We start from the raw sequence: 27,956 nt of genomic DNA, 5'->3' as shown, positions 1-27,956 counted from the left end.
TAAGGAAGGACTGCCAAAATAAAGGTTGGCTTGCATGAGTATGTCTGCTTTATCCCCTTCACAGCTATAAAAATCTGGAAGACCAGTTTATTTTGGAAAATCAATCTTTAGTATACATCACATTTTGGGGAAAAAATGGTTTATATAAAAATGTCTATACCAAAGTTGCCATGGTATACATTACAAGTGCATATATATTATGTATAAGGAGAAAAATAAAATCTGCTTTGTATTTCTACCTTTGGGACGACTCCAAAAACCATTCCCCCAAGCAATAGGCTATTTGATCTCCACTTTGTTTTGCTCCTTTTGGAAGCAGTGAAATTTGTACGATTAAGATTTAGAGAAGTCCTCAGGTGGTCATGGGCTAGAGTACTTTAAGGACCACTGTTCTACGTTAGTTAGCTATTCCTCTGGGTTTTGTTTCTTTAAGTGGGGAGCCATCCTAAATACAAAACAGAGAAGAGCCTCAGCGTGGCCAGCTCACTTTGGTTGAAAGAACCTAAGCCCTGGATTACATTGCTTGGGTTCAAATCCCACCCCTGCCACTGACTGACTAGTCAAGACTGAAAGGTTACTTAACCTTTCTCTGTAAGGATAACAATAACACCTTCCTTCAGGGATATCTTAGGATTTAACTTATTTTAAATAATGCTGTATTCGTCTGCTTAGGCAGCCGCAATAAAGTACTGCAGACCATGTAGCTTAAACAACAGACACTTATTTTCTTACAATTCTGGAGGCTGGAAATCCAAGATCCATGTGTTAGCATAGTTGGTTTCCAGGGAGGACTTTCTTCCTGGCTTGCAGACAGCAGCCTTCTCGTTGCAATCTCATCCAGCCTCTTCTTTGTGTACATACACTCCTGGGGTACCTTCTTAGAAGGACCCCAGTCTTAATGAACTAGAGCTCCATTCTTGTGAGCCCGTTGTAACCTTATTACTTTCCTGGTAGCTCAGATAGTAAAGAATCTGCCTACAATGCAGGAGACCCAGGTTCGATCCCTGGAATAGTGAATCCCTAGAATGGCTACCCATTCCTCTATTCTTGCCTTGAGAATTCCATGGACAGAAAAGCCTGTCAGGCTACAGTCCATGGGGTCACAAAGAGTCGGACACGACTGAGCGACTAACATTCTCTTAAATATTTCTAGTCAGTAAGGATCTATTTATAAAAATACAGGACTCCTAGGTGGCCCTGCTCCAAATACAGTCATAGAAGGGTTTAGGGCTTCGGCATATGAATTTTAGGAGAAGACAATTCAGTCCAGAGTGACTACGTATACGCTATCTGGCACATAGTAACTTCACAATAAATACCAGCTCTTATTTTGTGACATGCTTTTACTTTTCTCTCAGGTGTGTATGAGTCCTACTTTCCACACTTACCACTTTGGTTCATGAGAAATCCAGTTTATAAGTAGAGGCACATTTACATGAATCATCCCCAATGATTGCATTATTTAAAATGACAGGGAGTGTAGTTCTGAGATGACTTGAAATGCAGACATATACACCTGTCCCATTAATTTATGTAAATTTATGTAATTTTGTAAAAGACACCTGACTGTCATCTCCTACAGTACGCCATTGCTCAAAGTCAGCAGACTGTGGTCCGTGGGCCAAGACTTGCTTTTGGGTGTCCGTGAGCTAAGAATGTTTTCTACATTTTTAAAAGTGTGGCAAAACACACACACAAAAGAAAAACATGTGACTAAGACTTCATGTGGTTCACAAAGTTGAAAATATTTACTATCTGGCCCTGTACTGAAAGAGATCGCTGGCTCTGATACATGGAAGGAGTTTAATTTGAGCCCTTCAAATACATTCATTTCTTGTCATGTGAACACCTTGGCTTTTCTCTAACCTGAGCCAAGTCTTACTAGTTACTCCAACATATTCTCCTCATCTTCTTTATTTTGGGGAGGTGTGTTCTACAGTCTCTAGCATGTCTGACCAACTTGGGAGAAATGTACCAGGCATTCACGTTCTCCCGGTTCTGGGACCCACTGAAAGCCTCAGCAGTGAGCAAGGACCGCTAGAGCTGCTTTTTCTGTTTGTGCCTCTTCTGATCAGACTGGAGCTCTTATTTCTGGCTGCTGTTGTCCTGCGCATCTTTGAAAACTCCTTCCCTTCTGCTGTGGGCTGGGAAAAGAAGAAAACAGAAATCACGACTGAAGAACACTTTGTATCTATCGGGTTTCATCAGATTCTGTTCATATGTTAGGGTCCTTGATTCTCATAACTTTATGACTATACATAAGAACAGGAAAAGCTAGAAAAAAATTTTGTGAATTTAGAGTTAAGGTTGCAAATTGAAATACCTCACTGGCTCGTGGAATCCAAAGAATACATTTATGAAAAGTTAGAAGAAGGGACAGGATAAAATTAGGCCAGAATATCCCTTACCTGTTGCTTCTGCTTCAGTCTCTTTCACATGACAATAGCTTATTTTCTTATAGACACTTGGCCTTATGATCATTAACATCTCCTAAACTCTATGTGTCATAGCTTCCCAAACTAAAAGGGGACTGGATCATTCAGTTTCAGTAAAATACACACACACACAACCCCCAAAATCCAAGCAAACAAAAAACCCAGAAAGGATTTTTAATTGGCTTGATTTGGATCACATATCCATTCATATACCAGTGAAGAGGAAAAAGAATTTTAATTGGCCAGTTTGGATCCTGTAAGAACATGGAATCTCCCAGTTTAGCACATGGAAGTATTTCCTAGGAAAAGAAGAGTTCCTAGCAGATAATAGCAATAGTAATATTTTGGCGTATCTAGTAAGCCAGACACTAGAATAGATACTTGCATGTGTTTTTAAAAGGATCAGGAAAAGAAATTTTTGTTTGTGTGAAGTAAGTGAAGTGAGGAGATATCCTATGATATCACTTATATGTGCAATCTAAAATATGATACAAATAAACTTGTTTACAAAACAGAAACAGACTCAGACACAGAGAACAAACTTATGGTTACCAAACAGGAAAAGGGGATGGGGAGATAAATTAGGAGTTTTGGATTAGCAGATATAAACTATTATATACAAAATAGATAAAAACCAAGGTGCTGCTTTATAGCTCAAGGAACAATATTCAATATCCTTTAATGATGAAAGGAATATGAAATATATATGTAACTGAATCACTTTGCTTTACACCAGAAACTAACACAACATTGTAAATCAACTCTACTCAGTTGAAAACTTTTTTAGAAATACCTTTTTTCCTACAATCCCAAAGGAATTGAGAATTACATTCTTTATCATTATTGCCATATCATTGGTACATACAATTTTTGCCTTTAGAAAAATGTACAATTACAAAATCAAGATTTATGAAATTATAAACCTTTGGTAGACGTTTTGTCTTTTGCTCATTTTCTGTAAGTCTGTTTGTCCAAGTCAGAGTTTTTTTTTTAAATGGAACACTTTCTCAGAGTTCTAGGCAGCCTGCTGCTGCTGCTAAGTCGCTTCAGTCGTGTGCGACCCCATAGACGGCAGCCCACCAGGCTCCCCCGTCCCTGGGATTCTCCAGGCAAGAACACTGTGGGTTGCCATTTCCTTCTCCGATGCATGAAAGTGAAAAGTGAAAATGAAGTCACTCAGTCGTGTCTGACTCTTAGCGACCCCATGGACTATAGCCCACCAGGCCCTCTGTCCCTGGGATTCTCCAGGCAAGTGTACTGGAGTGGGGTGCCACTGCCTTCTCCGCTAGGCAGCCTATTACCCCATTTTACATAAAATGAAAAAACAGAAATGCCAAAGTAATCAGAGTCTCATGGATGGATGCTCTCTAGACAAAGAGTTGTGGTTTTACAATCTTGGCTGCCCACTATAATCACCTGGGAAATTTTAAAAGGTGCTCATGACCGGACCACGCCCCCCAGAGATGGTAATTTAATTGGTCTGATTTAATTACCTGGTACAGGGAGTGTTAAGAGCTCCCTAGGTGATTCGAATGTGCAAGCAAGACTGAGAATCATGGCGTAGGTGGGTACTGATTAATTCAGGGTCAGTTGGGTGTGTCTGTGGGGCTGGGCACTGGAGAGAAAGACTTTCATAATCAGTTGACTCTCCAAGCCAACTGAGTCACTTGCCACCAAGTAAACTGGCTACAGAGCCTCTGAAGACTGGAACCAAAGCATCCAATTCAGCTAGACTTTGCAATATCTTGAGATTTTTTTGCTCTGGACAGTTACTTTCACTTTCAAAATTTTCTTTTTCTTAAAAATCAACCCAAATGTTACCTTTGCATTTTCCTAGTGGCAAAGATCATACCATAACAGATATTTTATGTTATTGACTATATTTCTTCTGTATTTTGCTGCTACTGATGAAGCAAATGATCACAGAAAGATTAAACACACATGAAATGACCTGGATAACATGCATTGTAGGCACAATGGCTTTGCTCTTTTGTCTGATTTGAGTTTGTCTCGAGATTCAGTATTATAGGGAAAGAATATTTCACTTGAACTACAAACTATAAACTGAAATTGTCCTTCAACTGGAAATAGTCAACCACAATGGGATTTCAAGGGGAAGATTTAAGAGCAGCTTCAAAGAAGTCAGAAATTTAAGGACAAGAAGATGCTGATGTGTTAGGAAAGTCTACAATATTTGCTTCTGTGGTTTTGAAGATGTAAATAGAAACAGCCATAGCAAAGAACTTCTATAATTAGCTTTCATCCTGATTCCAAAAGTTGCTTATTATAGAGCTTTTAATAGTATGTGAAAACCACGGCTTAAAACTCTTGGTTTGAATTTTCTGGCACTTTAATGAAAAAATTAGTATTTTCAAGCTTGGGGGGGTGTTTCTCTAAAGTCATGTGCTAAGCAAGTAAAAGTCTTCTGTTGCCGAAAGGTTTTGGGGGGAGGGTGGATGCCCTGGTAATTTTCTCCTCCCCGGACATAGTTTTCCTAAGAGTCAGAGAATGCATTTAAATCAGAAATGAAATGAATTACTAATCTAAGCTGTGGGTGTAGTTATGGACAGACACTGGTATTTAGACCAAACAAATGTGCTCTTTAAACACAGTGATCATACCCAGTTGTTCTTCCAAAACCACAACAGAGAACGATCTTGCTCAGTTAATCATACCTCCCTGAAGAGCCACCACCTCCAAGGGTGTCTGTGTTCAGCAGCAAGATGGAGCGACCACATCCTACCTTGAAAAGCGAACCCTCCTCACTGTCCCTCAATCCAGACTGCCAGGCAATATCAGGTCCATCTTGTGAGCTCACCAGATGTGCTGTCTCTTGTTTCTCCACCCTGCTGAATTCCTTGTAGGTCTAAACCCTATAGGATTTAAGTCAAATCTGGAGAAAGACTTTGAATAAGCCTCCACCACCTCCAGATTTTATCCACATGCAAAGTAAACCAGGTGGGAATTTGTGTAGTCGCTAAGTTGTGTCTGACTCTTTTGCAACCCCATGGGCTGTAGCCTGCCAAGCTCCTCCGTCCATGGGATTTCCCAGGCAACCGTACTGGAGTGGGTTGCCATTTCCTCCTCCAGGAGATCTTCCAGACAGAGGGATTGAACTCGTGTCTCCTGCATTGCAGGCGTACTCTTTACTAAATTCTGTCTGTAACTGAAAGAACACAGTGTTATTGGTGAGTGGTCAAGGAATATTTATGGCATTCTTGAGTTCTATTCAACATTTTGCTGAGAAGTTTCAGGAAAAAAAGAAAAGCAATGGTGACTGATGGAATCAAATAAGTGAATCACGTAAAACTACAATACTTTTTACAAACCAGGGGAAAAAAATTAGTTCTGGATTAGTCTCTCGGATACCACATAGGGAAAATCTAGCCTGGCACACCCCCTAATTTGCAGAAATGGCAGTGAATCTTGGCATATACCCTATAGAAATTTGTCAAATAAGATTAGTTCTGGGTTCCGCCAAGAATTCAGGATGCTGCTTGATGATCACTGTGGGATTCTCTTGGACGGCCTTGAATCCATCCAATACAAACTGAAAAACTTGCAGCAATGGTGAAATAAAGAACCTTTATTTCTCAAACTTGTCTGTTGAGAATTTTTAAAAATTATCTATACTTATAGCCCTTCCCAGAATGTCTGAATCAGAATCTCTGGTGGTACATATTTTGAAAAAATATTCATAAAAGTTTCAGATGAACAGCAAAGTTGAGCATCTCTGAATTTAGGTGAACAGAAGGGATTAAATTTCCCACAGGAAACTAACTAGCTCTTCTAAGGGTAGACGGACTAAAGATTTGAGGGGATTGTTCCAGATCATCTCAGCAGTCCTTTCAGGGGAACTCAAATCATTCAAGATGTTCTAATGAACAAGACTGGTTACAGAAAGGACACTCTTTAATGGTAAGAAGTCTTTGAACATCAAAGAACTGTACACTTGAAAGCATTATTCCAATCAACTTTGTTCTGCAAGAATTAAGTTTGGAGATGACTTTTATTTTTGCTGTTTGCAAATTTTACAAAAAAAGAATAACACTTTCAGTTAGACAAACTTCTATTCTCTGTAATATACCCTTCATGTAAATATTTTCCTGTTTTTATATTTGTCATATCTCATTCTCAAGAATGCTTCCCTTAGAAAATGTTTACCAAAATATGATCCTACAGTTCATAATTAAATTTTGTACAATTTCTTTGATGAAAAGGAGTATATATGAGAGAAGTTTGGACTAACACTTATTGATCTCCTCATATGCATCCATTTAATTATGGACTCATTAGTATTCTTCTCATTTTACTGTTGAAAAAAATTGAAGTTCAGATCAAGAGTCATCTCCAACACTGTACAGCTGTTAAGTTATAGTATCAGTATTTAAAACTCAAGTCTGGCTGATTCTATAGTTCCTATTTGCCAAATTGCATTAAACCAGGACAATCCATAGAGAATTAGGCATCTTTCTTATTCCTTAAAAGCATGTCATTTAATAATTCATTTGGAGGATTAGTCTGTATTCACAGCATGGCCATAAAGATTAGACAATTGGGAATCTAATAAGACTTTTTCATCTTTTCTATTTTCCAATTTTTCACGAAGGAGTATATAGATACTTTAAGGAATCATTAAGAGGATCCAATTTTTAAAAATATACTGTCTTCCTAGCCAACTAAGAAACAATACAATAGATTAAAGCAGGTGGAGACCAAATTTTTGCCTTTATTGTGGACAAAGTTTAGGCTGAAGGATATGACTTAACTCAGGAGGAAAGTGGGCCTCCTATAATTGAATTCCAGTTTGAAACACTTATTCAGGTACAGGCAACCCTCAGAACACTGCAAGTTTGAAGGAACAGAGTTAAATGTATACTTTCTATAGCCAGGCTTCCTTTTAAGAGAAAATTCTAGATTTCTCCAAACTCACCAATCAGATAAGTTGTTCCACTGGCAGTTGAGAAAGTCCAGCACAGCTACAACTACGGATCTCCCTTCAAATGGGGTGGGGGTGGGGGTGGGGGTGGGGGTTGTGTGTGTGGGAAATCAGAATTGAAAAAAAGTACTTCTCCTGGTCAGAAAACTGTAACAGGAAGTTTTTCACATGCTTGATAAAAATATGTAAGGACACACCCCAGGTTAAACTTTATTTGCTGAGTTAAAGGAAGAAGCAAAAGGCTAGCAAAACAGCTCCCATGTTTTTTTACAGACCAGTTCACTGAAGAGGAAAACAAAAAGCCTCAGGTGGAAAATCATTTAATATCACTGTTTTGGTAGGTACTAGTCAAGCACATATGAAAATCAAGGGTTTGAGGTGACATAAATACTATCAGTATCAGAGAAGTTAATCATTAGGATATTTCTATTATACTTTAAAAAAAAGCCTTGCTTTGTGTTTCCTCCATCTCTGTGGTAAAAATGTGCCCTAAATTTAGGTATCTTTGAGGACACATTCCTCACCATAAGTCCTTGGTTGTGTACTAAGAGACTGCAGAAAGACAGCCGTATCCACATAGCTTTGGATGGTCTTTCGATTCTTCTTTAGTCTATTTGAAGAAATATCCCCATCAATTAATATTCATAAAATGTGGGGTACTTGTTCCACTGGTACAATGGTTCCACATTCATACCAGCACACAACAAATGAATTCATAATTAATGTAAATTAAATGAGTTAAATAATTTCTAACAATTTCTTTCTCTTCATGAGTTTTTAATTTATCCTTCAAAATGATGTGTAATATGAAGTCAGATTTCTGAATAATTTAGGCCAACCTTCCTACCCCCTTCTCATAAAAAGTTCTATGAGATTCCTTAAATTTGAGCCAATATTTGTTTGATATAACATCTCAAAAATCAGGAAAATACTAGTGCCAGAAGGCACTGGGTCTTAATACCCTAATTTTGTAGATAGGGAACCTTGGACTTGAAAAGATTAAGTGATATAATGAAGATCGAAGAATAACTTCTTTAGTAGAGCAGAAACTGGAGTTAAGTTCCTCCAACCCCTGAAAGAGCTTTTCAACACCAGACGACTTTATTTTTCAATTTACTTTCATACTACTAATGTCTAGCTTAAAAATTCTATTTCCTAGGGCTTCCCAGGTGGCTCAGTGGTAAAGAATCCACCCGCCAATACAGGAGATACAAGAAGCGGGGATTTGATCTCTGGGTCAGAAAGATCCCCTGCAGGAGGAAATGGCAACTCATTCCAGTATTCCTGCCTGGAGAATCCCATGGAGTCTCAGAGAGTCAGACATGGCTGAACATGCACGTCTGACCAGGATGGTATTTCTCAATCCTGTTTGCTTTGTTTTGAAGTTTAATTTGATAGTACCTTTTTTTGCTTTAAAATCTGGTGTGATTCTACAGAAGGAGGGAAATGTTCTTTTATTGCTTTTATTGTTGCTTTTTATACTGTAATATAAAAAAACTTAAAAATATTTAAATCGCATGATATCAAAGTTCTTAGAAAACCATTTGGTTTATCTCCATTCAGCTCTAATAGTAACAGTGAGTTCTAACCTCATGAAGGGTCTGCATGTGCACTTTCCATTGATTAAACATTTCGGTGCTTGGCTTCGGTTTCCCAGACTTGGTATTTCATTTGGATTTGACTCCCGTCACCTGCATTTTGCAGGGGTTCCCTTTGCAGTTTCCAATGGTACATGTCAAATTGGGAGAAATGTCCCTGCCTGTTTATTACATTAGAAGATATTTAAGTGCATTTCCCAAATAAGATGTCCTGTTTCCACCTGACTGCTGCCAGTAACTTCAAAATCTCTGGGGATGACCAAGTCTGTTCTCAGAGGTTCTCCTTGGAGTCTGATTGTGTAAAACAAGTCTGCTTCTTTTCCGGACGCACTTGGAAATCTCTCTTTTGTTCCCACTTCATTTAAAAACATGTTCAGCTGCTCCACACCAGAGGAAAACATTTCTGTTTTACCCAAAGATTTTTGCATCCACCAAGGTTAATTAGATAGATTTGTTGTCCAAAATTTGAAATCGGGTTTTGTGCCTCTTAGCAATGATTTCCATCAGCGTAATGCAGCCATCATACTTTTCCAACACAAAACATATGAATCAGGGCATCGAAATTTCTTGATGTAAAGTAAACTGTAAAATGTAATATCATGTACCATATGTCTGCGCAGTGGGAAACAACTGATTCCAAAAGAAATAAGCCTAATTTTCTGACCCACTGGTGTGAGAGGGACTGGACTTGGATGAGGCACAAAAGAAGCCATCTGAAGATGTAGCGTGCCAGAGGAAAGGGACATTTTGATAATGCTGCCCTGCTCAGGAGCACATCCACTTTGATAGGAGACCCACTCTGATGTGAGCACAGAAGACAGAGTGTTGGAAACGGACCTGTTCTCTGGTCAGTTTCCTCCGGCTCCTTTCACGGCTGCAGCAGCAATATCCCATGTACTCCAGTGGAGCCTTCACCAACAACTTCTCTCAGGACAGGGAAAGTTGGAGTCCTCATCTAGGAGCCAGATTTCCTCTGGATTAAAAAAAAAAAATCATATAATTGAAATAGGATTACATGTTTAGTGTTGAAGTATTGATGGATTGCTTTCTTCCTTCTGCATGTATGGACAATCTGAACTGCAGTTTATACATGGTCTAAATGTCTCTCCCCAGCCCATTTTGGTCTTTTCACAACCTTCAGCCAAAAAAAAAAAAAAAAAAAAAGAACAGGATTTCTCAGGAACTGTGAAGGAGCCAAAAAATATGCTAGACGCATTAGATTTATGCCGGATGTAGGATCTAAGAGAAACAAGAAATCCAGGAAAAGTTTAAAAATCAGATTGAGTCTAAGAGGAAGCAGTCTCTGGCGTGGCGCCTGCATGGATAGGAGGAATGATGCAAGGAGGGCTATAAGTCACTCATTTCCCAATTAGACCTGATTTTCCCTGATGGCACCATAAACCCATGTCTCCACACAGCAGTAAAATTCATATTCCACTGATCAGTCAGGTTCTTTATTGCTGATGAGGTTTCCTGAGTAAGTTCAGTAGTAGCCCTAATGAAATAGCTTCAGATTTGATGGATGGAGAGAGTTGGAGCCTTGTTTAATAGTACTGTTTCAGTTAAGACCTTCACAATTCTTGCCAAATGGAAACTGAAATAAAATTTCAGTATATCGAACCTGGCCCTTTTCGTGACAGACAGGTTATTGGTTCTGAAGCACCACCAAAATAGCAGCATCATATGGGAATGACCAGCACGTCTGGACTGTGGCCCCAATCTGTCCAGAACTGTTCACTTCATTCCATGGTGAAGAGTTTCCTTTCCTGTAAAACAGGAACCAGAGGTCTCCTCCAGGTGTAACCACTGTGGTCCTGAGAACAGGACAAAACAAATGTTCTAATCACATTGAGTCTGGTTTCCTTCATGAGAATGCTTCAGCCAAAACAACCACAATTAAAATAGTGTGTGAGAAATGAGGTTTGGGGTACCACTATTTATCAGGCAAAGCTATGGTTTTTCCAGAAGTCATCTACAGATGTGAGAGCTGGACCATAAAGAAGGCTGAGCATTGAACTTTGGTGCTAGAGAAGACTCTTGAGAGTCCCTTGGTCAGCAAGGAGATCAAACCTGTCAATCCTAAAGGAAATCAACCCTGAATTGTCACCAGAAGGACTGATGCCAAAGCTCCAAAACTTTGGCCACATGATTCAAAGACTCATTGGAATGACTCATTCCAATGACTCCTTGGAAAAACCCTGATGCTGGGAAAGATTGAAGGCAGGAGGAGAAGGGACGACAGAGGATGAGATGGTGGGGTGGCATCACTGACTCGATGGACATGAGTTTGAGCAAGCTCCAGAAGAGAGTGAAGGACAGGGAAGTCTGGCATGCTGCAGTCCATGGGGTTGCAGAGTTGGACATGACTGAGTAACTAAACAACAACAAATTTATCAGGTAAATGGATCAAATGTCTTAGGGGCATTTTGGATAGCACCATCATACATACTGGCATGAACTAAGCATCTAGAGGTGTTCAGGCCAAGACCAAATATTCTACAAGGGGAAAGGAGAGGAGACAGGCAAACACTGACTTGAAGTGGGGAGGCTGGACAGCAGGCCCCTAGACCAGTTTGCACAGAGGACATGATTGAGAGAAAGCCCTGTGTCCTTTCCACCGCCGTTACAACCAGGAGGTCACTGCTGTGCAGAGAGGGGGGTTAAGGGCAGCATGCACAGCTCTGAGGGTACCGGCCCCCCACAGGCCTTCACAAATGCAATGTAGGCAGAGCTCTGTTCTGGCCGTGTTCATCTTCCTCCATGAAATCCTCTTTTTATGTTCTCTTCTCTCCACGATCAACAACACAAAACACCCAGACATTAGTCCCAAGGAAATCAGTCATCCCCACCCCAACCAGGAACCCAGACTCCTATCCACTTCTACTTATTTACTATAAAACATTCCATTCAGAGATCCTATGCCAGTATGTATATTCATGTGATTTTAATAATTTGCCCATGAGAATATGAAAAATGATCTTTAACCTTCCAACTGGTGGATGTTTACATCCTGAAGTACTTCCTGTGTTCCCAGGAGGAATTCTAATTTGTAATATATGGAGATGGTACGTCTGAGTGGTGGCTTTTATGGTACCAGAGTGCCATTCATCCAAACTCCCACAGAGAATGAAACAAAGAAATTAACTTTATTTATCTCATTTCATCTTCACAAATTAGTGAAGCAAGCTTTATATATATATACACACACACATATATATATATACTTTTAACTTTTTATAATAGACTGAAATTCAGAAAAGTTTAAATGACTTGCCCAGAGCTTAGTAACTCCATGTTCTAAACACTCAACATGTTTTTGTACTTTATTTCAGAATTCTTAATATGAATATTCAGAAGTATTAATTTTGAAGGCAAATTAAGAGTATTTTCTGTGTATGATAGTAGAACATGGGACTGTTATTCCTAAAGAGCAAGTGCTTTTAGTCTGGGAAGACCTGAGTTTGAATCCCCTGAGTTTGATCTGAGATTAAGGGAAGGGTCTTCAGATGTTCTGAGAATCACTTTTGTCTCTAGAGAAGGGAAACGGAAGTTTAAATAAATTGGTGTATTTAAAGACCTTGTACCGGTAGACACAATCCCTTTTTAATGTTTCAAATTTTTGAAAAGTAAAAAAAAAAAAATCCTGTCTTTGGAAAATTATACTTAGATTTCTAAAAATTATAAAAAGCTGTTCACAATTGTTATCATAAGGGCCTACTCATTATATCTTCATTTTTAAAATGTACCAGTTAGAGCAATTTTTAAAATTATTTCTTGGAAACCTACCACATAAACAACTGGCGTTAAAAACAAAAAAAATACATTGCTCTATAATTGAGAAAGTGCTCCTGAATAAGAGAAAAAGATGTTATAGTAATAATACAGGACACTGAATTAGTGCTACAGAATTAGAGTGTCATAGATCTAGAGGCAGAAGTTATAGCTTGGTAGCCAATTCAATGGCTGGTTTAGACCAATCTCACAGCTCAGAAACTGAATTAAAGGAAGTGATTAGTCTACTTTTTCAGGTTTTATTATTTACAGCCTTCAGATAATAGTTTTTATTCATTTATTACCATTTTATTTTATTTATCCCCAAAAGGAAAAATAATGCTGAAGGCCAAGTTAAGAAAAGATTTTATAACAAGGCAGTTTTCTGTGACTGAGCCCCTCAGTAGAAAAAAATCACAAAAGTGAACTGGATTCAGGCAAAGAAAGAAAGAGTGAAACAACGCAGCATTTGGAAAGTAGGAAATACTGCGCATGCTTCCTGGGGAATATAACAAATCCCTCCTTTCTCTCTCTCAATATATGTAAAAACATATACAGAAAAATAAACAATGCTCTTTTCCCTCTACTGCTGACTCCGTTCTGAGAAACAAAACCAGTAAGATACATACACATATATGTATGTATTCAGAGTGGAAGGGGAAAAAGTATTTGTTCAACTTTACTGAGGTTTAATTGTCACAAAAAATTGTAAGATATTTAAAGGATACATCATGAAAGCATTGCTCCCATCTAGTTAATTAGCACACTCATCACCACACTCATCACCACACCTATTTACATATTTACCTGTTTCCAAATGTTTTATTTCTCTTATAGCTGAACCTCTGTTCCCTCCTTTTACCAACCAGTAGAAAAGCAACCACTTTCCTACTCTCTGTTTCTACGAATTTGACTTTTTTAATCTTTTTCAGATTCTACATGTAAGTGATCGCATGTAGTATTTGTCTTTTTCTATCTGGCTTATTTCACTTAGCCTTCAAGGCCCACCTGCTGCTGCTGCTAAATCACTTCAGTCATGTCCGACTCTGTGTGACCCCATAGATGGCAGCCCACCAGGCTCCCCCATCCCTGGGATTCTCCAGGCAAGAACACTGGAGTGGGTTGCCATTTCCTTCTCCAAGGCGTGAAAGTGAAGTCGCTCAGTCGTGTCCGACTCTTCGCAACATGGACTGCAGCCTCCCAGGCTCCTCCATCCATGGGATTTTCCAGGCCTATGTTGTTACAAATATCAAGATTTCCTTCTTGCCTCCTGCTGAATAATATTCCACTCTGTGATATATCACACAATGGAATATATTTACATATCCCACGTCTTCTTTATCTACTCACCCATTGACAAACACTCAGGTTGCTTCCATACCTTAGCTGTTGTGAGTAATTCTGCAATGAACGTGGGAGTGCAGATATCTTTTGGTATCCTGTTTTCATTTTCTTTGGATGTGTACCCAGGAATGACTTACTGGATCATAAGGTAGTTCTATTTTTCATCTTTTGAGGACCCTCCATACTGTGTTCCATAGCGGCTGCAGCAGTTTACATTCTCATCAACAGTGCTCAAGGATTCCCTGGAGAAAAGGCATTTTTGATGATAATTTTTAGTCAGATCATACCATATCTGAAGCTAGTCATCCCTGGAATGTCCCAATTGAAGAGCCTATCGATTTCTATATAGAAAAATAGCACAAGTGATCTTCTGAACCCAGATCTCTCGCACTGCAGGCAGATTCTTTACTGTCTGAGTCACGAGGGAAGTCTAAGAATTCTGGAGTGGGTAGCCTATTCCTTCTCTGGGGCATCTTCCCAACACAGGAATCGAACTGGGGTCTCCTGCATTGCAGGCAGATTCTTTACCAGCTGAGCTATCAGGGAACATAAATATTCCTTAAAACACTGAAGGTGTCTAAGTGAGAAAACCATTCATAAAGGCAAAAATAGCATTCAATACACATACCCCTATATAAATACTATCTCTATATCTGAAGCTGCCGAAAATTCCAACCAACAGGATAGGTACCCCTAGGCTTTAATGCACCAGAATTGTTTCAATTCCTTGCTTTCCATAAGAAAGATTTTATTTCCCCGGTTGATCAGAGAGCATTCTTGGAGAAAAATCTGTTGATATTCCCCTTGCTGAGTTTTAAATAGCCTGAGTATGTGTGATATATCTTTTGTAGTGAGTACTTTAGAGAAAAAGCATTGCTTTTAAATCTCATGCATGCCCCAAATGTAATGTGAAATAAATTCCACTGTGAATGAGCTCCTGCCATGTCTAAAAACTGAATTGTAATATGCAAGTTTCTCCGAGACAGGTCATTTTTTTGTGGTCTTAAAAGCAGCAAAGCTAAGAGGACTGATAAATTTTAAATCTCTCTAGCAGATTTCATGTAAAGCAGTAAGTTTACATCTCTATGCAACTCTAGTAGCAAAAACATGAGTAATTCATTCTGAGTCTTCCCTGGGAATTCAAGCCTGTTCAATTAACAGGGTATATTTTACTCAACATAGGAAAGAAAGTTGTGAATAAAAAATAATAATGATACCAACAGCCTTGAGTCTGCCCTCCAGGAATTTCTGTTTCATCTTTGAGATGAACCTAGGGTCAGAGAGTGTAGTCTTTCAAATTTTCCATCTTATTTTTGGCATTCTTCTGAAACTATCAGATTGTAAATAAAAGCTCCAAATCAGGGCTTCCCTGGTAGCTCAGTGGTAAAGAGTCTGTCTGCCAATGCAGGAGACATGGGTTTGATCCCTGATCCAGGAAGATTCCACATGCTGTGCAACACCTAAGCCTGTGTACCCCACAGGATTAGTTGTTAAGCCTGTCCTCCAGAGCCCAGGAACTGCAACTACGGAGTCTGCTTGTAACTACTGAAGCCCATGCTCGCTAGAGCCCATGCTCAGCAACTAGGGAAGCCCCAGCAACCAGAAGCTGGCACATGGCAACAAAGGGTAGCCCCCACTTGCCACAACTAGAGAAAAGCCCAAGCAACAGCAAAGATCCAGCAAAGCCAAAAATCAAGCAGTGGAAAATGTTTATTCAATTAACATTTATGGAGATAATGTTTTTAAAAATCTGGGAATCAATCAAATCACTATTTGGGGGTTCACTGCCATAGGAAGTAAAGAGCTGAAGTTCCCTTCGTGATTCTCTCATCCCTCAAGGATGAGGGGTCTTTTTTGAACTCTCAAAGAACATCTTACCTTCCCTGGAAACCCTTCTCAAACGCAATAGGAACCTAACTAAACGGCAATATCAGCCATCGTTTATTGAGCAGATACTACATACCAAACACTTCACTCGCTTTTCATATAGTATCTCTCTTTATACATCATTATCATCTTTCATGTATCATGTTCCTTTCATATATTGTCTTACCACACCATAATCTTTCACATACAGGTATTGTTATTTCCAGCTTAAAGAGCCTGAAGATCAGTATGTATGTATGTATGTTAGTTGCTCAGTCGTGTCCCACGCTTTGCGACCTCGTGGACTATAACCCACCAGGCTCCTCTGTCCATGGGATTTCCCAGGCAAGAATACTAGAGTGGGTAGTCATTTTCAGGGGATCTTCCTGACCCAGGGATTGAACCCGTGTCTCACACATTGGAAGCAGATTTTTTTTTTTTTTTTAACCATCTGAGCCACCAGGGAAGCCCAGTGAGGTTAATTAACTGAACTAAGGTCACGGGGTCTTTAAAGGAGCCAGATTCAAACCCCGAGCTATCTGTCATCAAAGCCCGGGTTCTTTCCACTGCACTGTGCGTTCCTGAAAACGTGCCTCCAGGGCCTCATACTGAAGCTGTGAAGTAATACATTAACACAAATACAGTCATAGCGGCCCTGACTGGCTTTTTTCTCCCTCACCTCAGATCATTCCGCAAACTACTAAAGTGTAGTCTGTAACCTGAGAAAATGTCTTCCCAGAGGCATTTCACCTGCAATCACCGAAGATAAGAAAGCATTCCATATGCCACGCCACTTTTAACTCAGTCCACAGAGGTCAGCCCTTCACTGTTACCAGAGTTTCACGACTGAGCAGAGGGGAAACCAGTGGACCAAAGGGACGTTCATCTAACAGATAAGACTTGCAAAATTCAGCTCCTGAGTAACAGTCATGTACCATGCACTGACTGCTATGCATGTCCTGTACCAGTTGAAATATGCAAAATAAATAGTTGAGCACACAAACTGTTTTTCCAAAAACAAGTCTTTTGCAAATGCAAATTGAGGTCACACAGGCATGAACTGTAAAATAAGCGTTAGGACATTCATGTTTTATCTCTTCAGCTCCAAGAACTTCACAGCTGCTCTTAATGGGTACGTGAATATTTTACGTGTGTGTTTTGAAAGTAATGTATTACCTTTCTTAAAATTCTCTATAAATGGCAGATTGTGGCAGAAATGTTTTTCTCAAACACCTAAGCTTTCCTAAAACACTGAACCTTATTCTCAGAACCCAGTGTGCTAGAAGTGAGGTAAGAAAGTGTCATTTCTTCTTAAAAAGAAATGTATCATTTCTTTCAAACATAAGTGTTTCCCTTTAATTTTATTGGCCTCTGGAAAACATTTGTATAAAACATTACATTTTATAGATTTTTAAAAATTTGCTTTCCATACTCTTATCAGTTATATGCCATTGAAACTGACTGAGCAGCTGTATTGGTTAAAATGATAGAATAAGAATGTATCAATACCCTGTAATGACCTATATGGGAAATGAATATTTTAAAAAGTAGATATATATATATATATCTGACTCACTTTGCTGTATAGCAGAAAGTAAAACAAGTGTAAATCAACTCTGCTCCAATAAAAATTTTTTAAAAAGAATGTATTATAGCGTTAAATTCCTCTATAGTAAGCTATGTGTTTTTTAATTGTGGCAAAATACCTGTGACATAAAATTCGCCCTGTTAACCATTTTTGAGTGTACAGTTAAGTAGCACTAATTACGTTCACATTGTACTTAATCACCACTACCTATCTCTAGAACCTTTTATTTTTCAAAACTGAAACTGTACGTATTAAATAATAATGCCCCATTTCCCCCTCCCCAGTCCCTAGAAACTACCATTCCATTTGTCTCTATGAATTTGACCTACTCTAGGTACCTCATGTAAGTAGAACTGTACAATATTTATCTTTTTGTGATGGATTATTTCACTTAGCACAATGTCCTCAAGTTTCATTCATGTTGCAGCATGCATCCGACTTTTCTTCCTAAGGCTGAATAATAGTTCGTTGTATGTATACGTCACATTGCATCCACTCGTTTGTGGAGGGACACTTGGGTGGCTTCCTTCAGCTATTGTATGTAATGGTGGTATAATCACGTGTGTGCAGACGTCTCTTTAGGATCCTGCTTTCACTTCTTTAGGTCTACGCCAAGAAGTAGAATCGCTGAATCGTATGATGCATGCTCAGTCGCTTCAGTTGTGTCCAACTCTTTCAAACCCGTGGAATATAGCCCGCTAGGCTCCTCTGTCCAGGGGGTTTCCCAGGCAAGGAAAGCAGGGTGTGTTGCCATTTTTTTCTCCAGGGGATCTTCTCGACTCAGGGATAGAACCCAGGTCTCCTGCATTGCAGATGGATTCTTTACCAATTGAGCCACCAGGGGCTAACCCCTATTAAATACATGACTTGCAAATATTTTCTCCCAATCCATGCATTGTTTTTTTACCCTTTTAATGGTGTCCTTTGATGCAGTTTTAAATTTTTCATACAGCACAATTATCTTTCATTTTGTTACCTGTGCTTTTGGTGCTATATACAAGAAATCACTGCCAAATCCAATGTCATGAAGATTTTCCCCTAAGGTTTATTCCAAGTTTTTTAGTTTCAGCTCTCCCATTTAAGTTTTTAAGCATTTTGAGTTAATTTCTGTATATGATATAAGGTAGGAGCTCAATTTCATTTTTTGCATATGGATATATGTGTGTGTGTGTGTGTGTGTGTGTGTGTAGGCCATCAATTCTCATTATTCATGGAAGTTTTGTTCTACACAGTCATTACAAACACTGAATTAGGGAATACTGAGCCATTGCTCTAGGAGAAATACAAGATTAGTCTCCTGAGAGCCTGTGGTCACATTTTTGTCAACTAATCAATACATAATCTTGTATTATGTGTGTTTCTGTTTAAAGACACCCTATTCAATGTACATTGTTGATTTATTAATGTTGAACTCAGAGCCAACAGCACTGTGACTCATGGCTGAATGAAGCTTATCTAACATACTGATTTTCTCTATAATATAAGCCCTGCTCTTAGGAACACTAGAACGCACTTCAGCACAATGTTTGGGGTGATTTTAAACAGAAAAATCACCAATGAAAAATATAAAAAATGAGGAAAAGGTGGCACTAATTGGACTGTGAAAAGGACACTTGTGTCCAGTTACAAGAGCAGAAACATGAAGGCAGAGAGTCACCTTGTTCCACTTTACTTGGGCACTCGTGCACAGACTGACTGAAATGTTTTGCTACTCTGCCTGGTTCTGCAAACGACCATGAAATCCCCACATGTATTGATGTGGGGATTACAAATACATTTTAGTGGGACTTCCCTATGGTCCAGTGATTAACAATCTGCTATCCAACACAGGACACAGGTTCCACCCCTGATCAGGAACCACATGCCATGGGCAACTAGAGAAAGCCCACACATCACAACAAAGACCCAGCTCAGCCAAAAATAATAATTTAAAAACACACACGTAAATACATTTTAGTGAGTAAGCAAATTTGAAAAAATTGAATCCATGGATAATGAGAACTGTGCAAATATGTATTTCAACTTTGCTTCAGAAATCCTTCTCTCTCTGACATCCACTGAGAGCAAGAACTGGATACACATACGCTCTGAGAATGATATGTATGTGCTTAGTCTTTGTTCCATATCAAGGACTCTGATATAATTTAGTTAGGTTCCTCCTCCCCGCCGAGAACTAACTTACCCTCTCTCACCCACAAGCACCATTTCAGAAAGCATTGAGAAAAAGATGTTCATTCTAATTCTGAAATTATACTCTATGTGGTTATTTGATCCAAATCATTGACTTTTCTGAAGACAGGTCACATTGACTCAAGTAAATAAATACCTGTCTACGGGGGAGATAGATGCACCTTACTAGCAAGACCCAATGTCCTCAAACACTTGAGCAGGTGACTCAGATACTTCATCTGGCTCCAGTGTAGCTTCTGACAGGAGGAGACAACCCTCTCTAAAAAATGTACTAACCAAGCAAGAGAAGATATTGCATAGAAACCAGGAATGTTAGGTCCATGAATCAAGGTAAATTGGAAGTGGTCAAACAGGAGTTGGCAAGCATAAACATCAACATTTTAGGGATCAGTGAACTAAAATGGACTGGAATGGGTGAATTTAATTCAGATAACCATTATATCTACTACTGTGGGCAAGAATCCCTTAGAAGAAATGGAGTAGCCCTCATAGTCAACAAAAGAGTCCAAAATGCAGTACTTGGGTGCAATCTCAAAAACATGAATGATCTTTGGTCATTTCCAAGGCAAACCATTCAATAGCACAATAATCCAAGTCTATGTCCCAATCACTAATGCAGAAGAAGCTGAAGTTAAATGGTTCTATGAAGACCTACAAGAGCTTCTAGAACTAACACCCCAAAAGATGTCCTTTTATCATAGAGGACTGGAATGAAAAAGTAGGAAGTCAAGAGGTACCTGGAGTAACGGGCAAATTTGGCCTTGGAGTACAAAATGAAGCAGGGCAAAGGCTAACAGAGTTTTGCCAAGAGAACGCACTGGTCATAGCAAACACCGTCTTCCAACAACACAAGACATGACTTTACACGTGGACATCACCAGATGGTCAATACCAAAATCAGATTGATTATATTTTTTGCAGCTGAAGATAGAGAAGCTCTATGTAGTCAGCAAAAACAAAACTGGGAGATGACTCTGGCTCAGATCACGAACTTCTTATTGCAAAATTCAAACTTAAATTGAAGAAAGTGGGGAAAACCACTAGACCATTCAGATAGGACCTAAATCAAATCCCTTAGGATTATACAGTGGAAATGACAAAGAGATTCAAGGGATTAGATCTGATAGACAGAGTGCCTGAAGAACTATGGACAGGGGTTCATGACATTGTACAGGAGGAGAGAAGTGAGAGACAAAGGAGAAGAGGAAAGATACACCCATCTGAATGCAGAGTCCTAAAGAATAGCAAGGAGAGATAAGAAAAGTCTTCCTCAGTGATCAGTGCAAAGCAATAGAGGAAAGCAACAGAATGAGAAAGACTAGAGATCTCTTCAAAAAACTTACAGATATCAGGGGAAAATTTCATGCAAAGATGGGCTCAATAAAGGATAGAAATGGTATGGACCTAACAGAAGCAGAAAATATTAAGACAAGATGGCAAGAATACACAGAAGAACGATAGAAGAAAGATTTTTATGACCCAAATAAGCACGATGCTGTGATCACTCACCTAGAGTCAGACATCCTGGAATGCGAAGTCAAGTGGGCCTTAGGAAGCATCACTCCGAACAAAGTTAGTGGAGGTGATAGAATTACAGCTGAGTTATTTCAAATCCTGAAAGATGATGCTGTGAAAGTGCAGCACTCAATATGTCAGCAAATTTGGAAAACTCTGCAGTGGCCACAAGACTGGAGAGGGTCAAGTTTTCATTCTAATCCCAAAGAAAAGCAATGCGAAAGGATGTTCAAACTACCACACAATTGCACTCATCTCACACACTAGCAAAGTAATGCTCAAAATTCTCCAAGCCAGGCTTCAGCAGTACATGAACGAAGAACTTGTTCAAGTGGGTTTAAAAAAGGCAGAGGAACCAGAGATCAAATTGCCAACATCTGTTGGATCATAAGAAAAGCAAGAGTTCCATAAAAACGTCTACTTCTGCTTTACTGACTATGCCAAAGCATTTGACTCTGTGGATCACAACAAACTGTGGAAAATTCTTCAAGAGATGAGAATACCAGATCACCTGACCTGCCTCCTGAGTAATCTGCATGCAGGTCAGGAAGCAACAGTTAGAACTGGACATGGAACAACAGATTGGATCCAAATTGAGAATGTCAAGGCTGTATATTGTCACCCTGCTTATTTAACTTATATGCAGAATACAACATGCAAAATGGCAGACTGGATGAAGCACAAGCTGGAATCAAGATTGCCAGGAGAAATATCAATAACCTCAGATATGCAGATGACACCACCCTTATGGCAGAAGTGAAGAAGAACTAAAAAGCCTCTTGATGAAAGTGAAAGAGCATAGTGAAAAAGCTGACTTAAAGCTCAACATTCAGAAAACTAAGATTATGGCATCTGGTCCCATCACTTCATGGGAAATAGATGGGGAAACAGTGGAAACAGTGGCTGACTTTATTTTTTGGGGTTCCAAAATCACTGCAGATGGTGACTGCAGCCATGAAATTAAAAGATGCTTGCTCCTTGGAAGAAAATCTATGACCAACCTAGACAGCATATTAAAAAGCAAAGACATCACTTTGCTGACAAAGGTCCATCTAGTCAAAGCTATGGTTTTTCCAGTAGTCATGTATGGATGTGAAAGTTGGAATATAAAGAAAGCTGAGCACCAAAGAATTGGTGCTTTGGAACTATGGTGTTGGAGAAGACTCTTGAGAGTCCCATGGACTGCAAGGAGATCAAACCAGTCAACCCTAAAGGAAATAAGTCCTGAATAATCATTGGAAGGACTAATGCTGAAGCTGAAGCTCCAACATTTGGCCACCTGATATGAAGAACTGACTCACTGGAGAAGATCCTGATGCTGGGAAAGATTGAAAGCAGGAAGAGAAGGGGACAATAGAAGATGAGATAGTTGGATGGCATCACCGACTTGATGGGACATGAGTTTGGGTAAACTCCAGGAGTTGGTGGTGGACAGGGAGGTCTGGCGTGCTGCAGTCCTTGGGGTTGCAAGGAGTTGGACACAACTGAGTGACTGAACTTTTCTGAATCAAGTACTGTTAGTTTTTTTTCAGCTTGGCTCTAAGGGGTGTTACTGTAAATGGATGGGACACTGCATTGCTATATTCACTTTCCTTGAACCACACTAACCTAAGATTGCACATAGGGAGTCCCAACAATTGGGAAATACTACTAAGATCCCATTCTCCAAGAATTCAAGACTGAGGGCAGTCATGGGCCTGTGGTGAGTCCAAGTTAAAGGTCAGATCATGTAGGCTCAGCTGACTTCTCCCTGCTGCGACCTCCTTCATGTCTTTCCATGGAAATGAGTTGATTTCATTCAAACTAAAATAGGCTTTTTTGTTTTACTGCATATTTCTAGCATTCACAATGAAGGTCAGTTTATATCTATGTATGTGTACATACTTTTATACTAATAGATATGAAATATATTCATATCATGTGTCCATTATTCCTCCCTCACTGTGTCTAGATATCAGGATTTAATCACTCCTTTATTTGAGACTTGTGTCTCCTTCAACAGAAATAGACTGTGCCTTCTGGTGTTCCTGTGGGTTCAGCTGTGTCTCCTAAAAGATGCATTCAATTCTTAGACCCCAAGAGCTGTGAAGGCAACTTATTTACAAATAGTCTCTCTGCAGATGTGCTCAAGGTAAGATAAGGTCATATGGGATTAGAATGGTGTCCTTATAAAAAGAGAGAAATGTGGACACAGAGGCATTGACACCCAGGGAGAAGATTACAAGAAGACAGAGACCGAGATGGGAATGACGCAACTATAAGCCAAAGAACAACAAGAATCACCATCAATATCAGCAGTTAGGGTGAGGCGAGAAAGGATCTTCCCCTAAAGCCTTCGGAGTCAGCATGGCCCTGTCAATATCTCTATTTCCAATTCCCAGAACTATTGGGTTGGCCAAGAAGCTCATTTGTATTTATCCATAAAATCTTATGGATAATTTGAATGAACTTTTTGGCCAAGCCAGTATATGCGAGAGGGCTTCCCTGGTGGCTCAGACAGTAGAGTCTGCCTGCAATGCAGGAGACCCAGGTTCGATCCCTGGATCAGGAAGATCTCCTGGAGAAGGAAATGGCTACCCACTCCAGTATTCTTACCTGGGAAATCTCACAGACAGAGGAGCCTGGCAGGCTATATCCATGGGATCACAAAGAGTTGGACACAACTGAACAACGAACACATACAATATATGAGCGAATAAGTTTTTTTGGTTTAAACCATCTAGTTGGTGGTAATTTGTTAGATCAACCCTAGCAAACTAATACAGATGTCTCTTCTGGAAACAGTACTGCTTGTATAATGCTTTGTCTCTTTCATCTCGGGGAATTATTTCTTAATTAAATGCATCATAGAGAACATCTATCTAATTTTCTGAGATCCAAGAACATTATTTGTTGCAGATCACAGAAAGATAAAGGGGAAGAGTCAGAAGAATAACACAATCTCTTGACTACTTGATTTGTGTTTCTTTGTAATGCACACACTTGCAAACAAATTTTAAACAAATGGTAGAAAGAACAAAAACATAATTCTTTATCATCCTGTCAAACTACAGTTATAGATTTAGCAGCAATGAAGAAATATATTCAGAGCTACAGGAGCTAGTGCCTTACTGTGCCAAATGTACATTAAGATTCGGCTTGGTTCAATAAATAATTTTTAAATACAACCTATCACATTGTCTTGGATTTTGCTCCTTATCATAATAGCACATGCAATGGGATTCAGACCTGCATCATTTAACTCGTGACTCTCACAGATTAAACAGTTTCTACCTTCCGGGACTTCCTAGGTAGCTCAGTGGTAAAGAACCCACCTGCCAATGCAAGAGATGCAGGTTGGATTTCTGATCTAGGATGATCCCATGTGCTGCAGAGCGACTAAGCCCATGGCCCACAACTACTGAGCCTGTGCTCCAGAGACAGACCCCCAACTACTAAAATCCACACTCCCTAGAGCCTGTACTTCACAAGAGAAGCCACTGCAGTGAGAAGCCTGCACACCACAACTAGAGAAAACCAGCACAGCAATGAAGCCCTAGCACAGCCAAAAATAAGTAAAAGTATATATATATAAAAACATCTTCTACCTTCCTTTTCCCAAATGTACCCCTCACCCACATAACATGCAAACCTACAGTAATGCTTAGACCTTGACTGAAGCATTAGGTGTATGTGAAAAATCTATACATCTATGTATTTCCCAGTGAATAAGACCTATTTCTCTCCAAATTATTATATATCTACAGAGCAAATACTGACAAGGCAAGGCTCAGCATCAAAGATAAAAGGTGAGGGGGGATATGCTATCCTTGGTGACGGCAAGAAGCACCATGTACCCTCACTCCACAAACACAGATTTCAGAGCTTGTTGGTCATTCTGTTTTCCTAAAACTGAACAGTATATCTTATTTCACAAGACTGATCGGAGATAAAGTTTGAGTGATTTTATTAACAATTTAGATCAGCAAGTTATTACTCTCATTCACCTGTTAGTAGGTATACAATATTTACTTTTCTGAATGCCAGAGCATGACATTGAATTTTCTTCAAAATTACTATTCGATTTATAGTTCACTTCTTCTTGGGGAACTGTCTTCAAGAATTATGGTTACCTTCAGAAGAATTCAATCAAACTTATTTTACAGTGCCTTACATTTTTAGTTATCAAGGTTCATTAAAATTCAGTACCACCTGTCCTTTTTGGTATTGCATGTATGGTGGGATTTATTTTTAAATTAAATTTTTTGTGTTTCATTGCTAGATATGTACCAGTACTCACTGACAACATGTTTTTTTCAGCCATACAACTTCTTCAGTTTTGGGGTAATATTACTACATAACCAAGCTTTGCAAATTTCTTTCTGGTTTATATATAAATATATATGCATGAATATGTATATTCAATACATATTTATATATGCTACTCTATTTTAAAAGTGCTTTAAAATTAGTTCAATATATGCATGACAAAAAGTTCTTAATATCTTTTCAAAAAATTATCCTTGTATAATTAAGAAACATCTTGCACTTCAGCTACTCTTTTTTTTTAATTGAAGTATAATTGCTTTACAGAATTTTGTTGTTTTCTGTCAAAGCCCAACATGAGTCAGCCATACGTATACATATTCCCCTCCCTTTTGAAACTCCTCCCATCTCCCTCCCCATCCCACCCCTCTAGGTTGATACAGAGCCCCTGTTTGAGTTTCCTGAGCCATACAGCAAATTCCCGTTGGCTATCTATTTTACATATGGTAATGTAAGTTTCCATGTTCCTCTCTCCATACATCTCACCCTCTCCTCCCCTCTCCCCAAGTCCATAAGTCTATTCTCTATGTCTGTTTCTCTACTACTGCCCTATAAATAAATTCTTCAGTACCATTTTTCTAGATTCCATATATATGCATTAGAATAAGATATTTATCTTTCTCTTTCTGACTTACTTCACTCTGTATAACAGGTTCTAGGTTCGTCCACCTCATTAGAACTGACTCAGATGCATTCCTTTTTATGGCTGAGTAATACTCCATTGTGTATATGTACCACAACTTCTTTATCCATTCATCTGTTGATGGACATCTAGGTTGCTTCCATGTTCTGGCTATTGTAAGTAGTGCTGCAGTGAACCATGGGATACATGTGTCGTTTCCAATTTTTGTTTCCTCAGGGTATATGCCTAGTAGTGGGATTTCTGGGTCATACAGTGGTTTTATTTCTAATTTTTTAAGGAATCTCCATGCTGTCTTCCATGGTGGCTGTTATCAGTTTATACTCCCACCAACAGTGCAAGAGGGTTCCCTTTTCCCCACACCCTCTCCAGCATTTATTGTTTGTAGACTTTTTGATGATGGCCATTCTGACTGGTGTGAGGTGATATCGCATTGTAGTTTTTATTTGCATTTCTCTAATAATGAGCAATGTTGAGCATCTTTCATGCAGTCACTCTTAAACACTGAAAAATTGATACTTTCAATAGTCTGGTGGTGGTGGTGGTTTAATGGCTCAGTCATGTCCAACTCTTTGTGACCCCATGGACTGTAGCCCACCAAGCTCCTCTGTCCATGGGATTCTCCAGGCAAGAATACTGGAATGGGTTGCCATTCTCTTCTCCAATAGTCTACAGCTATGCTAATATGGTGGCTACTAAATTTAAATGAATTAAAACTTGATAGAGATGAAAATTCAGTTCCTCAATCACAGAAGTCACGTTTCTGGGGTGTTCACTAACTACATGTGGCTAGTGGTTACCTTATTAGTGTGGCTATACAGGATTTCTATTATTGCAGAAAGTTCCATTGGAGAGTTCTGGCCTATAGCATTAAAACTTAGAATTTAAAGTTAAAAAAATAAATTTGAAAAGAATATGATTATGGCTTACTTACATATTGCAAAGAATAGATTTTTAAGACTCTAAAACAAAGGCCAAAAGAAAAGGGAAAATAAAGGATCTACTTTTTCCACTTATTTCAGTCATTTGCATGCTTCCTATCACAGGGAGTGATAATCCTTAGTTGCTTAGAGTGTTTATTTCAGTTAGGGATTTAGCTGGCTTTCTGAGAATATCCAGGTCTAATTCTAAATCTCCTGGTACATGAGATATATAATATGTGAACATTATATACAGTCACATCATTCATGTTATAGATGAATGTTAGACAGATATAAGGATACAATATACTTATATGGTAGCATTCATGTCTTAAAATTCTATGTATTATTTTTTAAATAATGACTTACCATTATCTGTTAATGCACATTGTACTTTAATTTTTATATAAAGTTTTAATCCACACCTGGAAAGAGGAAGGAAAAACTTAAGAAAATTCACACAAAATAACACCTCTGCTAATGAAAAATATTTAAACAGAGTAAAAAAGCTAAATTTGGGCCCTCATTTAAATTTTCCCTTCTTGTCATTCATTTCTAAGTTTTAGTTTCAATGTGACTATTAGATAAGGAAAATGAATAAAGCACACCTTTAAAGATCATTAAATAATATGTCATAAAAATTGCTCAAGGTCAAAGCTCAAACACCATAGGGAAAGCTGCTGGCTCTTCAGGGAACTTCTGAGTAACAACCAAAATAATCGTGTCAAAGATGCAGGGGTGCCTCCAGCCAAAAACAGGAAGAAGGTTTTCCTACAGAGATTATTGTTGTAATGGTGTGTGCTCCTAGGAAAGAGATGGACTTTAATAATGTAACAAGTCTGTCA

The 27,956-nt window shown here is 38.9% G+C and overlaps 1 long non-coding RNA gene across 1 annotated transcript; it reads right to left on the bottom strand.

Moving 5' to 3' along the window:
* Positions 1-1,724: 1,724 nt before the first annotated feature.
* LOC147343604 (uncharacterized) lies at positions 1,725-27,536 on the bottom strand. The gene is made up of 3 exons (XR_015156165.1): positions 27,481-27,536; positions 14,225-14,329; positions 1,725-2,144 (listed from the first exon to the last, which is right to left on the bottom strand). It is a non-coding gene; the product is annotated as an uncharacterized LOC147343604 (long non-coding RNA).
* Positions 27,537-27,956: the final 420 nt, after the last annotated feature.

Source organism: Bos grunniens, chromosome 27, assembly GCF_055505025.1.
Source record: "Bos grunniens cultivar Pamir isolate PY7600 chromosome 27, Bosgru_T2T1.0, whole genome shotgun sequence".
Lineage (NCBI taxonomy): Eukaryota > Metazoa > Chordata > Mammalia > Artiodactyla > Bovidae > Bos > Bos grunniens.
This window is presented reverse-complemented; position numbering and strand designations above follow the sequence as displayed.